Source organism: Otolemur garnettii, unplaced genomic scaffold, assembly GCF_000181295.1.
Source record: "Otolemur garnettii isolate 467f Iridium unplaced genomic scaffold, OtoGar3 scaffold00063, whole genome shotgun sequence".
NCBI lineage: Eukaryota > Metazoa > Chordata > Mammalia > Primates > Galagidae > Otolemur > Otolemur garnettii.
Window position 1 is genome coordinate 6840089 of NW_003852458.1, and position 8983 is coordinate 6849071.

The 8983-nt window shown below is 37.4% G+C and overlaps 1 protein-coding gene across 2 annotated transcripts in view; it reads right to left on the minus strand.

Moving 5' to 3' along the window:
• Positions 1-8983, minus strand: part of RICTOR (RPTOR independent companion of MTOR complex 2) — a 138167-nt gene that overhangs the window by 128758 nt on the left and 426 nt on the right. The gene's annotated exons all lie outside the window — the stretch shown is intronic.

The window sequence follows — 8983 nt, forward strand, 5'->3', positions numbered from 1 at the left end:
TGAGGCTCTGTCTCAAAAAAATTTTTAAAAATAAAAAAATAAAACTCTAGTCTAGAGCTCTACCTATTTCAATACTATGTTTTTATGCAAAGGTCTTTCAAGTGTCATCACTGCATAACTTCTGAGAAGTCTTCCCTCTCCCTTGAGGTCATTCCTTACTATCCCTCCTTTTTTCCTGAATTCTTCTAGCTTTTTGAATCCTTTTTAAAGATAATTGGCAGGTATTTCAAATATTACTGTCCTAAATTAAATATTATACACTGACATAGCTATATCCCAATTATACTACTTTAAACTCCATTAAGAAAGATTTCTGCCTTCCTCAATCACAATAGTACTATTCCATGTGATTATATCATACACATATCTAAAATATTGGTTGATATAAACAAAACCATTACAAATCCAAGTCTTCAACAGACTGTGGTTAAAAAAATTGAAAAAGTAGACGGCTCCCGTAGCTCAGTTGGCAAGGGCACAGGCCACACACACTTAGGTGGTAGGTCTGAACCCAGCCCAGGTCTGCTAAGCAACAATGACAACTGCAACCAAAAAATAGCCAGGCATTGGGGCCAGTGCTTATAGTCCCAGCTACTTTGGGAGGCTGAGGCAAAAGAATTGCTTAAACCCAAGAGTTGGAGGTTGCTGTGAGCTGTGATGCCATCGTGCTCTACCAAGGGTGACAGCTTAAGACTCTGTCTCAAAAAAAAAAAAAAAAATTTGAAAAAAGGGCAGCACCTATGGCTCAGTGAGTAGGGCGCCAGCCCCATATACTGAGGGTGGCAGGTTCGAACCCAGCCCCAGCCAAACTGCAACAAAAAAATAGCAGGGCATTGTGGCAGGCCCCTGTAGCCCTAGCTACTCAGGAGGCTAAGGCAAGAGAATCACCTAACCCTAGGAGCTGGAGGTTGCTGTGAGCTGTGACGCTACAACATTCTACTGAGGGCAAGAAGGTGAGACTCTGTATCTTAAAAAAAAAAAAAACTAAAGAAGTAATTGAAGGAGCCAAATTCTTTTAAAGCCAATTAAGGTTAATATCTTTTCTGTATTTGGGGGGCAGGGGTCATAAAAGTCTCTGTGACCCTGGGGAGAGTGCTGTGGTATCACCATAGCTTACAGCAACCTCAAACTCTTAGTTCAAGAAACTCGTCCTCTTGCCTCAGTCTCCCAAGTAGCTGGGACTATCAGCATGTCACCAAGCCCAGACAGTTTTTTCTCTTTTTAGTAGAGAAGAGGTCTCACTCTTGTTCAGGCTCATGTGGAACACCTAAGCTCAAGTAATCCATCTACCTCCACTTCTCAGAGTGCTTAGGATTATAGGTGTGAGCTACTGCTCAGCTATATTTCTTATTAAATTCAATTGACTCCTTATACAAGATATGTTTAAGGCACTGGAATATTCTCAACTCTTATATTTTATATAAATGTCATCAATACCAGGTACATTCCTCAGATTATGTAATCTGGCTGGAAGACTTGTAAAAGAATAAGAATACAAACAGTGTACTTAGGTCTAGGTTCTCTTTCAACCCTATTAACTTTGGACCTATGAATGTAATACATATTTAGCTATTTTCATATTATTTTCAATTTATTTGGCATCTGTATAATTTTACAATTATATTCCTTGTAGGGATATACTTTATGGAGCCATTCAGCTTTCACTTGTCCACAGTAACTAGAAAGAATAGATAATACAAAACAATGGATGATCAAAAAACATTAACGGTCAATTACCAATTATTCAGATATGAATCACCTAATAAATATTTTAATCTTTTTACTTCTTTCCACTACTCTAATAGTATTTGCTTAGGAAATAAAAATCAATTCTAATAATTGAAATAAAATGTGAAAGATACACCAATCTACTGTGGGGAGGAAATAAACCAAATCTTCCCAAATCTAAAATCTAAATAAATATTTAGATTACATATTTAGCACCATTCTACCATTATTCCCCTTTTTAAGGCAGGAAACTGAAAGTGGACTATATTTAGCGTGGTGATACAGGTACAGATACAAAGGCAGGCAAACCACTCACCCGACTGTATTTTTCACACCCCTGTTTCATGAAGTAGCAATGAAAATAATTTTATGGTTGGGGGTCACCACAACATGAGGAACTGTATTAAAGGGTCAAGGCATTAGGAAGGTTGAGAACCACTGGTTTATAAGAATATTCCTTACAGTGCCTTAGCAAGACTATAAATGCTTTCTTTTTAACCTTTCAATATCCTAGGAATACAGTGATATCTGAGACTCACAGAGATGGAAAGCAAAAAAGTGCCCTAGGTATAAAGTAGTACTATGCATTTTAGAGGTGAAGAAACTGAACCACAAAGACAAAGGTGAAAGTGCTACCAGTGTTAAGTATTATGCATTTTAGAGATGAGCAAACTGAAGCCTCGGGAGGTTAAACAGCAAGCCAACATCTTCCTCGGGTAAAGTTAGAATACAATCTAGTTCTATAGACCTCAACTTCAAGGCAACATTCTAGCAGCACCTTCAATTCAAAATAGTTCTCTTGGCTTTAGAGATCATAATCTTCTTAATTGTCTTGACACATTTCTTCTTGATTTCTTCCCTACAACATATATCCTCGTCATCTTATCCTGGAACACTCAAATCTTTAGCATTTTCTCCACTTTCTTCTCTTTCTTTTCTCAACACCTTATGCAAAGAATGATCAAATCCTAAGTTCAGAACAACTACAACCTCCACTCCAGTATTTGCTGCTAGCCCTACACGTCTCTGCCAGTGGCAATCATCTGAAATTCAAAGTGCAAAGCTAAACTCATTATTATTCCTTCATTTTATGGCACCATCAATTTCACTGTCCCTTAGGAGTAAAAAGGTAAGAGTGCTTTTTTCCTTCTATTCTTCTTGATACTGTACTATTCCTTTCCCCCATCTTTCCCTCCACTTTTTCATTCAATAAATACTTCAGTGATTACTATATGATAGACGGTTGGGGGGGGGCAGTTAAAAATGAGTAAAAGAGAAATCTTGCCCCTTAGAAGCCTATGATATAGGGAAGAAAACTAGACAAAAAACTCAAATAAGACAAAGAAAAGAATAAATAAAAACATGAAAAAGTAGAGGAGAAAGCAATAAATTCCCACTGGGGTAATAAGAAAAGAGTCCCAGAAGTGGCATGTAACCTCCACCTTAAGGAATTAGGATTTCTATAGAGTTCTGGGAATGCAATTCTAGGTTAAAAAAAAAACAAAAACCTGCAAGGTCAAGTAAATATGAAATTACATGTTTAAGGAATAGCAGTCTTTCTTCACTGACAGAAGCCAATTATTCTAAAATAGGAGCATAACAGTCTCCATAGGGAAGGAACAGGACTAGGGAGTTGATTCTTTAAACTGGCAACCCCTCTCAAACCTCTTTGAGAAGCACTGTGCATAATGAAGTGAACTATGTAGACAGACAGATATAATGAGACCAGTACAATTATGGCATACAAAAGAAAATACGGAAAGAAGTCAGAAGAGGCCTCGAGGGCCAATCCATGATATTTGCATTTTACTCTGTGAGCAAAAATGACCCTATAAAAGGTGAGAGTGCATATGTGTTTTTTTAAATTTATTTAAGGTAATGATAACATCAGATCTAGATTTCTGGCAAATAATCCTGGCAACCATAAAGCAGAGGGAGAGAAAAAAGGTGAGAACAGAAGCAAGATTTTACTGTCACCCACTGGAATGAGATGATGAGGATGTGAACTAGTCCAATGACAATGGGCAGGAGAGACTGAACTCAAAAGATATTTCAGAGGCACAGAGAACACTTTACTAAGGGAATGAAGATGATAAGCAGTGGTCTCTAGTTTGAATAGCAGAGGACAATGGTGATACCTAGAAAGTGAAACGTGGGTACACTTTGGGCTGCAAATTTAACACAACATAAATTTGAGATAATTATCAGACACACACTGTGACCTTGCTAAATTACTCATCTTTCTGAATTTCAATCCTATAAAATTTCAAAGTCTATATTCTCAACTAAGGATAATAAAAATACCTCAAACTGATGCTGAAGTTTAAGTAAGATAATATTTTGGTGCCTGGCATTAATATTATAGTAGTAATAATAATAGAATGCAAAACTTTAAAATGCCAATGAATTTTGCAATAGGTTACTAACATCTTTTAAAAAAATATTTTCTGTACAGGGGGACAGTTGTGATTACAGGACTATAGTAGTTAAGAAATAAGGTTGTAGAAAGAGGATAAACTATTCTGTTTGTAGAGCCTATAGACAAGTAATTGTTTTGTGATGTTTTTAATTACTCTATATTCCACTTTTAACTTATGCCTGAGATAGTCTTGGTCTATATGAAGAATATAACAAGTGCTTGCTGAACATGAGAAACGGAGCCAACAGGAAGAAGTGAAGAGAAAATCTTAGTTCTAAAAAGAATCTTAGAGGAAAACAGTACTGCCAACATAAAATTTCTTCCCAAATTACCCTTAGAAAAGAATAAAGAGGGCAGTGCCTGTGGCTCAAGGAGTAGGGCGCTGGCCCCATATGCTGAGGGTGGTGGGTTCAAATCCAGCCCCAGCCAAAAAAAAAAAAAAAAGAAAAGAATAAAGATGCTTTATTCTCTCTGAATCCGGGGAATGGAAGGTAAAACAGAGACAATTGGGGAATTCTCATTGGATGGGCAGCCTCTACATTTTTAATAAAGAAAAATTCTCTGCACAGAGTAGGGGGATTACAAAGTCAGCTCGAAATCTGAAGTAAACTAGTTGATTCCTCCATTCTAATATATAGTTAACTTCGTTTTTGTAGCCAACCCACTGGTCCAGTCCCCTACAACCTGCCAGACTGTAACAACAGCCTCTTAGGCAGCTCCTTTACTTACTTTCCCCTTCCCAGTGTATGGTATATTCCCTATAAAGTTTGTCCTCCCTTCTACTACGCCTACCACAATTCTTATGAGAAGTCAACCCCACTGTAAAACTTCTCTCATCCTTTCCTCTGGCTACTAATGGCCTACTTCTCTGTTCTTTCTACATTATTCTTCCATACTATCATCACTTCTTTATATCTGTTTCGATAAACCCCTTAAAGGGGGGTAATATTTCCCTTATTTTTATTGCTCCAGCACTTAATTCAGCACCTGTTATGTAATTATAAGTATTTAGTCAGTAGCTCTTGTATCCAAGAGAACAAATGAGTAACCTCCTAACTAAAAGAAATAAGAACACAAAAAAGTGTCAAAATCTCCGTCATTTCAGATAACCTTCCTACTTTTCTAGGTATTTAACAACAACTAAGACAGTCAACGTTTTTAGTCTAACTAATAATAAAGTAAAAGAGTTAGATAATCAAAAATTACAAAACTCAACTGTACTTTCAAATAAATTATATTCTAACAATTACATTTTACTACAGGTGTGTCCATGTTCTAGAAATTCACTTTGAACATAATAATTAAATTATACCAGGTGGGGCTTACCCAGGAAGAACACTGTACCTTTTCAAGTAATTTAGTACCAGGAAGAGATGCACTACTGGACCAATAAATAGTCTATCTTTGTAGTAGCAATAAAGGGGAGCATGTGGTTTCAAAATACATTTTGGCATGCAGTATAGAGAGTATTTAATGACATCAATAGCAAATATCCAAAACTTTCACAAATTAAGTAGTCGTCTAAACAAAACCAAAAGCAACAATTACTAATAAATTAATGGTACTGCAATGAAGTTCCTCAACTAGGTCAAAGTTATTCCATTGACAATTTTTTAATGAGGCACTGTATGTATGAACCACAGCACCAACACCAGTACCTTACAACTCTCCTGGGCCTCAAGAAGCTTGAAAAACTAGCCACATCATTATTATTAAGAAATTTTCTAGTATCAGGGCCAAAAATTGTAAAGTTCTATGAAATAGATTGTCACATTTTGTCTTAAGTGAATAAAAGATTACACTTCACTTAAACTTAATTTATTGATAATCTCACAGATTACTTTTTTACAGCTATTATATTCAAGAACTCTACTTCAGACAGACTATACCCAACTAGTATACCTCAAAAAATGAAGCTTAAATACCATAATTCCTTTATAACAAATCTGTAATTTCAAAACAACTGTATGAAACATTTTTAACATGATTTAAAAAATTCTGATTTTACAGTACAGGAAAGCAACTAGCATTAAATGTCACTCATAAAATATCCTGTCTTATGCGGAGTACTTTAATTAAGAACTAGCTCATTCACTTCTCACATTCTTAATAACCCTTTGAAGATATCTCTTCTTTTTGAGATGAAGAAATCAGGAGTTAAAGCAAGGTCAAACAACTTGCCCCAAATCACCCAACTATTTAAGTATCACAGCTGAGATTACAACCCTGCATTATCTGACTTATAGTTAGCTCTCTTTTTAATACACAATGATGGCTCCTTTAGAGATTACAATGACCATAATCTCTATTTGATAAATGAACTTTATTAGATATCTACACAATGAATTTCTCAAAACTTAACGTAAGTACAACTAGAGCAAGAGAAAACATTGCCTTAGCATTAAACAAAACAATTTTTAGTTTCCCAAACTCTAATCTTTTTAACTATTACAATCTAATCCACAAATAGCCACCCTTCATCTGCAACCCAGATTGCCTCAGTTCTCAAATTATTACTAAAGTTTGATTCCTCGTGAACTTTCACGTGAGCTCCACAAGCCTTCCTTAAACAATGAAATGTTTGTCAGAATAACAATTTTTTAAAAATAGTGGTACTATACAATAAATCTAACACAAATTATCTTTTTATTCTAAACTTCCTTAGGATTTAAGAATACAAATCTCATATAACCTCTCTGTGCTGTAATTTTGCAATCAGTTTCAAACGGCCGTCTACACTGCATTTCAAATGTAAGTATATTTTGTCAGGGCAAGCAAAAATAACATTTCCTGCACTTAAAGTATCTTAGAAACATCTATGGACCTAATAGGTGCTTACTAAATTCTCAGGTAATATACCATTTTAAATAGTAAACAGAATTATCTGTGTGCCTAAGTAAAACTGGAGTAAACCAAAAGTTTCAAGTCAAATGTGTATATAAGCTTTTCTACAACCCAAAATTTCAACACCAGAGAAACCACTCAACAAACTCAATTCAAAGTACAACTATAATTTATATACAGCACCACAACTAAGCAGGCATTCTTTTGAGACAATCACCCAAGCTGCAGTGTAGTGTAGTAGTCTCATCATAGCTCACTGCAACCTCAATCTTCTGGGCTCAAACTATCCTCCTGTCTCTGCCTCTTGTGTAGTCGAAATTACCAGCATGTACCACCATGCCCAACTAACTTTTCCACTTTTTGTAGCGATGAGGGTCTCACTCTTGCTCAGGCTGGTCTAAAACTCCTGGCCTCAAGCAATCCTCCTGCTTCTGCCTCCCAAAGCAGAATTACAGGATTACAGGCTTGGGCCATTTACCCAGTCCTAAACAGGCTTTAATGCACAAATTAAGACGCAAGTTTATCTATTATTTAATAAGTGCTCTTTTCACCTCTATCTAAAATGCATATGCTTATATATAAATTAAATCACTAATTCAACTTTTAACGTGTATTTAAAGACCTGAAATTCTAAATTTCAGGCCTGTAAAAATTATCTTTATTTTCTCAGGAATTTTACATAGATTTTTCACATGTTACATAATCAAATTTCCAAACTATTGCACAAAAGACAAAACTTTACATCTTTCTGTAATAATTCTCAAAATCTATTTGCTAAAAATGTTCCAAATGAGTGCACTGATGACCTAATTAGTCGCCATTTCCAGTACTTAACCCCTACTATATTGTATTTTAGAAACTCTGGTGCCTGGTTCACCAAAGGTCCCTGAACTTTCAGAATAAAATATTAAGTTACAAAAATGTATTCTTGTAGCTAAATGAAAGCTGACCATTCGGTTTATAAAACAGTAATCTTACATCATGATATACAAAATAAATTAGAGAATGCACTGTGCTTTCACTACAGAGACGAACTTTTGCCAACAAAGTCCAGTTTTAACAAATACTGCACATTAAGAGTCATTATATCAAACACAACACAGGCTAAAACCCAAATAAATTGATCTTATGTAGTATGTTTACGACGACTGTTTTTGAAAACTTCCTAAGGTGTATTACAGATGTCAAAAAGAAAATGATCTTGAACAGGTGAACTCAACCTACAGTCGGTGAGAAATATGACTTCGCTGGAATCTACAGACCAAAGCCTGTTTATCGTGGAAAAGAATCTCGTATGTAACTACTAAAGCTCCAGCGAGATACAGTCGAAAAAACTCTAGCATTGTGACTGACAGAAGAAATACTGGCTCACAGCCGGATTAGGTCCTTAAAATACAACCCGGATTTACCCAGTTCCTAAGGTGTAAACAAACCCATCTCCGCTGCAGAAGGTAAACAATGAACCTGCGGCAGGGTGAGGGGGCGGTCTTTTGCCAAGTACAGACCCAACGGCCGGGGAAAGGGAAGCTGAAGGGAAACAGTGTAAACTAGACACTTAGCAGGAACGACCAGCGCTAGGTTTCGCTACCGAGTTATCAATGCGGTGGGTCCCCACAGGGCAGTGGGCAAAAAGAAAAGCAGTCACACGGGCAGCAAGATGCGAACAGGTCCGGCTGCTCCTCCGGGGGACGGGGAGGGCAGGATGTGGTCGCTCTTCCCTCAAACATCTTCCTGCAACCTAAATAACAGCTTCTACCTTCCTCCGGCCGCCCCCAGAATTCAGCAGCCTGAGCTCCGGGATAGGTGTAAAACCACCCCCTCCCCGGAGAGAACCCTGAGGGTCGCCGGCTCCGCCGAGTTCCACTCGGTACTCTCCCGCACCCGCAGCAGCCCGAGGCCCGAAGAGCTCGGGCGAGGAAAGCGGGCACCGGGAAGGGGGATGGGTCCCGCGAGGTGGCCCCGGGCTCGGCTCCTGCGGGCCGGCAGGCGGGG